Source organism: Carassius gibelio, chromosome B17 (genome assembly GCF_023724105.1).
Source record: "Carassius gibelio isolate Cgi1373 ecotype wild population from Czech Republic chromosome B17, carGib1.2-hapl.c, whole genome shotgun sequence".
NCBI classification, from domain to species: domain Eukaryota; kingdom Metazoa; phylum Chordata; class Actinopteri; order Cypriniformes; family Cyprinidae; genus Carassius; species Carassius gibelio.
The window spans coordinates 13,076,936-13,083,640 of NC_068412.1; the positions used below are offsets into that span (position 1 = coordinate 13,076,936).

A 6,705-nucleotide genomic window follows, 5' to 3' on the forward strand; every position below is an offset into this window, starting at 1 on the left:
TATGCTATGAATACAAATAAGATGTGTCTTTTGTGATGAATGCCTAGACACCGCCTTTTTTCTATTCATTTAACACTGTTTTACAATAACCATATACCTTTCTAAACTTCTAGCCTATCGTCAAATGAACACAAATCTCCTTTTCTGCAAACTAAGTGCAGACATCATTGCTTACAGCCGTGACCTGATATGGCTCCACCCCTAATCAAAAAGATTACCACTTGAGTCAATTTAAACAGGGCATTATTTGATCCAGAGTCAGAAATAGATATATTAGTACTTGCATTAACATAATCAGGCATTAACCGTTGCATGTTCAGTACAGTATGTAAAGTATCATGTCCTCCTTCAAGACAAATTTCATTCAGGTAGAGTGAACATAAGCCTAATTAGTAATTATTTACTTATTTTCACTATATTATTCCGGCGTAATATCCTTGTTACCGTCCAAACAGCCTCAGGCTTTTCCTTACGTGCTTATCGGAAGAAAGAGGCAAAGTGTATTGTGATTTCAGTGAGAGAAGAATAAGGATAATCCTAATTGATTTTCATTAAGTGCGCTGCTGTAGAGCCCATGACTGGCCTACTTTCTGGACGTCCGAATTAATCCTTTATCCCCATTTTTATAGGAGAAAAAAAATCCTAAGGACTGTCTCAGTAGCGATTTATGTGTTTAGCAATTTGATCTACAACAAAAAAAAAAAAAAAACACAGGGGATGAACACTAATTGTCTATTGTTTTTACGATTATTCATTCAATTTTGCTATTGAAGTGTTCATAGCACACAGAATAATATATCGTGACATCATTTGAACAGTCTCTCTGTGATAATGATGCTCATGTGAACAGTACTTCTTCATATTCAGTTACAAAAATCTAGCCACAAATAATTTCCTTTTCTTTCTTCAGTTGAATAAGCAACTGAACCTGTGATCCTCTCTTATGAAATTTAGGCATAAATGAACATTTGCCCAAACAGATTTCCTGACAATTTTCCATATCATGTAAATCAACAGATCAGACTGTAAAAAGGGTTCTCTCTCTCTCTTATGTTTTAAGCAAAGTTGCACTTCAGAACATCCATTTAATAACAACAGCGTGTTTATTTTCATTTTATTCAGATCCAGGAGCACATGCATGCGCTGAAAATTTCAAGGCTAACACCATGATGCAACAACCCTTTCAAAAGGTCCTCTCCCCTCAGTATTTTTTCGGGGCCATTTCCAGCATTCTAGGTCTTATTTTTATTTATTTTTTTGCTTCTTCTTCACAGAGTGGGGAAACATGGAAATAAAACAACAGAAATAAGCCCCCCTGACAAACTGGACGAGTTCAGTGAAGTTGCAGGAGGACTGGAGTGGAGAGGAAGCAGATAGGATTGTTTGCTGAAAAAGGCTGCCTCAGTTCAGTGCACTGGTGTCTGAAGACCTCTATTCATTCTGAAGGCCAGAGGGGCCGTGGCAGTCTGGGTAGGGTCCCGCAGGCACTGAGGCACGGGGCCAGGCCTGGTCCTCTCCGCACTGCCAACTCGCCTCAAACCCTGACCTAACGGCCAGACGCGACAGGAGGGAGCAGGAGAGCGGGAGCAATTTAGTCTCAGCGGCTACTCATTCATTCAAAAGCTTATCACAAGCAGGGCTCACGATTGTGTAATTACGTGTTACATTTAAGACCTCGGCAGTGAATTTAAGGGGAAAAACCACAGCACAGAAATGAATAAATACATGTGGACACGATGGAATAAGCAACCAGTTAAAACGGTGGATAGTTTTTGGAGGTTGTACAAAATGAATAATTTTAAAAGTCTTCCTAAATTGTTTTGTGTGACAAACAGAAAGAGGGGAATTTCAAAGTAATGTATTTAGCTGTCTTCTCTTAAGCTCAGTACTTACGGACCAAAATAATCTGCGATTTAAACTTTATATTCCACTAGATCAATAGATTTGTTAAATACCAATATTGAAAGTGCATATGGCTTTCTTTGCAATCTCATTTATTCTATCCATGCCTACCAAAATAATAGTTATTTTAGTGTACAAACTGCCAATATAATAAAGATCTCTCTCTCTCTCTCTCTCTCTCTCTCTCTCTCTCTATCCTACTATCACTTTTTTAGCTGAAGAAAGTGACCTTTCAACCTAGAGTGTGTTTGCATTAAGGCTTCACTCTGTCCATGTCATGAAACAGCAATGATTGTTAGTGTTTACCAGTAAACAGTGGGTATAATCATGTAGAATTAAGCCAGTATATCTGATAGCACAGCCTGGGGTTCATCAGTCCCATAAGAGTTCAGGGCCCGTATGCATAAAACTTCTCTGAAATGCTTTTAAGAATAGTCTTAAGACTTAAGTGTCCAAAAATTATAATCAGCCAATAGTAAGTGTGATCATGTAAAGTCACAGTAGTACAACACCAATCATTTAATGTAACACAATAAAATAATTTAATTAAGACACTGAAATATTTTAAATGTATTTTTTATGCTTCGCACTTTGCTACATTATCACCAATTATTACTGATGCTTTGTTTTCTATTGGCTCCAACAACTCCATGAAAATTGTTTTTGCAGTATAGTTTGGCAGTCAGTTGGAAAGTCAATAAAATGCCATATATAGTGGTCAAAAGTGATGTTGGGCCTAGGAAATTTGACATCTTCAACCTTACTTTATGTGTGTGTGTGTATATATATATATATATATATATATATATATATATATATATATATACATATATAAGTGCAAGATTTTGCATGCATATTGCATAGTTGCTTAGAGTCAGTTGTTTTATTTGATAATAATGCAATAAAACATGCTAAATTATGCAGTCATGCTGTTATACAACGAAATTATGAACACATGCAAAAACTAGAGGACCACTGAAATATGAATAACCTATGTTGTAGTCAATGTGGTAATGTTGCCAATTTAGTGATTTTCTCACTAAATTTAGTGACTTCCAAAATCAAAATCAATTTCTTGGACAAACCTTATCTACATTCCGAGACTCTCCCATGTCATAAAGGCAAGTTCACTGATCTATATAAATATAAATATAAGTCAGTGAACTTCCCTTCAACTGAAAGCAGTTGGCAAAACTGGTCAGTATTTATTTATTTATTTTTCATATTTTGGTGGTTTGAGTGAAATGTGGGGTTAGAGGAAAACAAAAATCACTTTTGGCCACTGCTGTGTTTGGTGGGGTTAGAGCCACAGTATGTAAGACCCTGCATACTGTGTCATCACCAGTGCATTGCTGCATTTTTACAATTTTCCAGCCAAAAAAATGTAATTGCTACTTTATTTCTGCAGTTAGAGAACTGACTTGTAGAGTGAAAGAGGTTATTAAATGTCTTACTTCGTGAGTTACAAAAACAGACTGACTATCTTGACAGTCGAGTTTGTATAATTTGCATAACTCCTCCTTTTTGCTGCCTTCTTGTTACTCCTAACTAGGTTAGGCTTAGGAGACCTCTCCAGCTCTCTTAAATAATTTAGGAGCTGAGACCTAGTCTTAACACTTAGGAACCTTAATGAATCACTGTTATTCTTAAGTCTAGGAATATGAGTAAAATTATGTCATTCTTGTTATTTTGACACACTTAAGACTAAACTTTTACTCTGAGTGGCTTTATGCATGAACTTACTTCAGTCACGTTAGAGGGAATATCTCAACCTCCAGCCACCCTTTAAATACCTTACCGTTGTAAAGACATTATATTCTTTTACCTCACGTCTTGCCATCAGCATGTTCTTTTGTTTTCCCTCCTTATTTTTCAATGTGACAGTAATGGTCGCATGTCGTAACATCGTTTCCACGTCCCAATATACCATATTCGATTCCCTCCTCCGACAGTCTTGTAAATGAATCCAGCATGTCACATTGTCACATCGAGAGCCTCCCATTTTCGCGGAGTACCAGGGGTCTCTTAAACACTACCCACTCTTAGTGCCACATCCTTTTTCCTGAAGACCTCCAAGACCCCTTCAAGCATAAGAGCTTTTAGCTAGCCTGCGCTAATGTGTAGAATAATAGCTACTCCCTGAATCTTGATGGCCCCTGAAGCTGACTGAATTTGTGCACAACAGCATCTACAGTGCAGTAATATTCCCCTTTTTATATCTATTCTTGTGTGCTGCCACCCCTAATCTAGTCTTATTACATCTCTCCCCTTCTATTCTCTTTGCCTCATATGGCCTTTCAATTTTAGCGTGATTAGTAAGGTGGAGGATATTATCTGTTCTGCTCAGAGACGTGATAAAATATTATGGAACAAGACTAATATTACAATAATGCAGTGCTTCACAAGCAGAGACAAAGAAACACATATTGCTGCCATTTCAGCACGCAGACTTTGAGGCAAAAGACTTGCAAAATGTCCTGTAGTGTACATAAACTTACGCCAGTACTCAAGGATTTTGTTTGTTTGAGCTTTAAAGTACATCTGAGAGCAGTTGGTGTCTCACGTTAGGGTTCAGGTAGCAGGTCATAGATCAGAACGAAAGGGCAACGTCAGTGTCCACACAGCATTAGATACTGTTTATCTGCTGGCAGTCTATCCCACTGATCCTCTCTTTTCCACTAGCCCCCAGGACATCTGTAATCCACAGAAGTGACATATGAAGCCCGGTTGACTTCTTTTTTTCGTCTTGTTTGTTGATATTGCATCTGAATTGCTAATTTATTTGGACTATCAACGTTGGTCCTTTGAATAAATGTATGCTCTTACTGCGGGATGGATTAAAGTTGTACAAACCCTCTCTCAGTCAGTTATGCAAACCGCACCAGCTTACCATGAATAACTGACGCATCTTGGAAACACCAGAGCACAAACTTATCCTGAGCAAAACATAAAATAGAATAGACATTTATTCTGTGTCAGATGTGTAGATATATGTGGCCTTTAGGCAATGACCCACAAAAGTCCCATGTTGCCAAAAAAAAATATATATATATATAAGGCTAGATTGAGCTGTTTTTTTTTGTTTTTTTTTACAATACAAAAATTTAGAAAGAAATTAAATAAAAAATAAAAAAACAAGTGTTTCCACTGCATTTAAACAACTGAAATACAGCTCTTCCAAAAAGAGATAGACCTCAAAGTGGGGCTCAAATCATACATTCTGGTTCAAAAGCAGATATCTGTCTATATTTAGCCTACATTAACAATTACATAAACAAATAAAGCCTCAAAGCTCACTCATTTTTACTTTACTGAGATAATTATCGAAATAATTAGGCTACTAGCCTACAAAAAGCATGGTGCGAATTATGAGGTCTGGACATATTCAGGAAGTTACAAAGTTACAAAGTTACAACAAAAGGTATTTTTTTTGTGTGTCTGTTCTTGTAGGCTATATTATTCAATAGCGTTTCAAACACCGTACAAATAACCACACAATCTGATTACAAGTTAATACTGCGCTAAATGTAAACGCTCGCGAACAGAACTCGCCATTACAGGAGTAGTAACCATAGCAACAACTGTTTGATCGCTGTCGGTATCGGAGTGTACGTCAACAAACACGAGTGGGCTACTGTCATCATTTATCGCGTTACTACACAACAAAATCGTAAGCGTTTTGTTTAGAACGTTTTAAGATACTTGGCGTCGCTACTGAATATGCGCTAGGGGCGCCAAAAACAAAAAAACAATTCGGATTGCGCGAGACGAAGTTCATTCGATCATTACTGACAGAAATTACCTTAAAAATGTCACCTTTCTTAAAACCATTAAATAATTCGCACAGTGGAGAGATGTACCCTGTACACCGAGTGAAGTTTTAACTAGCCTATGTCTAATTGTAGCTGTGTACAGTGTTGAAGCAGGATGCTGAAACTCAGGCGCAGAAAGCAAATAATGTTGCTAACTCATGTCCAGTTCCAAATACAATAAAAAACATTTCTAAATTAAAAAGACTAATTTATTTTTATATGTTTAAGTTATTCTTTGTTTCGTAATGTGAGGGCTGAGTGGGGAAAAAAAAGGTCTGTGGAAGAGCAGGTGAGCACATTGTCTTTTCAAATAGACCAGACGGCGTCGAGAAACCGCTGTAGCCTAATCATTTTGTTGAGATAAAGTTTCCTTTATTTTATTATTTTCCAGTCTCTTTGTAAATGTATTCTTATTCTGTTTCTAGCTACAGTTTAATGCGAGAATAGTCCAACTTGGCAATGACATTGACAACTACTAAATTGTTATGCGTAAAATGCGTAAAATGAAATCAGTCACTTTCCGCACACATCCAATATTTAGCTATTAAGATATTCGATATGACGTTTAAGTGCTTAGTCTTTATCCCTCGCGAAATGCGAGCGAGTCCAAGACATTTAGTGACTGGGTGTCCAGCAGAAAGGTGACAGAGAGATCAGAGGTGACGGTGTTAATAAACAGGTTTCCTCTACACCTAAGAGGCGTTTTCCTTCTCCAAACACTATTGCTTTAATGTTGTCATGTATTTTTCCACTAAGCTCGCACTCCGAGCGTGCCTTTGGGGAAAGATGCTAACAAAATAAGTTGGAACACCTGTTTTGGAAAAGAAATTCATTACAGCTAAAATCCTGCCTTCCCAGTCGTTTATTCACTCACAATAACATTTGCTTGCGACATGGAAACTGAGTGAACAACACGCCTTTCCTTTTGTCCTCGTTCAAGGCAAAGAAAAGGGCTTGTTGCTGTGAGAGTGAATCCTGTTCTAAACGTGAA

At 37.3% G+C, this 6,705-nt stretch overlaps 1 long non-coding RNA gene across 1 annotated transcript; it reads left to right on the plus strand.

Moving 5' to 3' along the window:
- The first annotated feature begins 266 nt into the window (after positions 1 to 266).
- LOC127976001 (uncharacterized) lies at positions 267 to 1,421 on the plus strand. Its single transcript, XR_008157711.1, has 3 exons — positions 267 to 368; positions 1,123 to 1,190; positions 1,275 to 1,421. It is a non-coding gene; the product is annotated as an uncharacterized LOC127976001 (long non-coding RNA).
- The last annotated feature ends 5,284 nt before the right edge of the window (positions 1,422 to 6,705 follow it).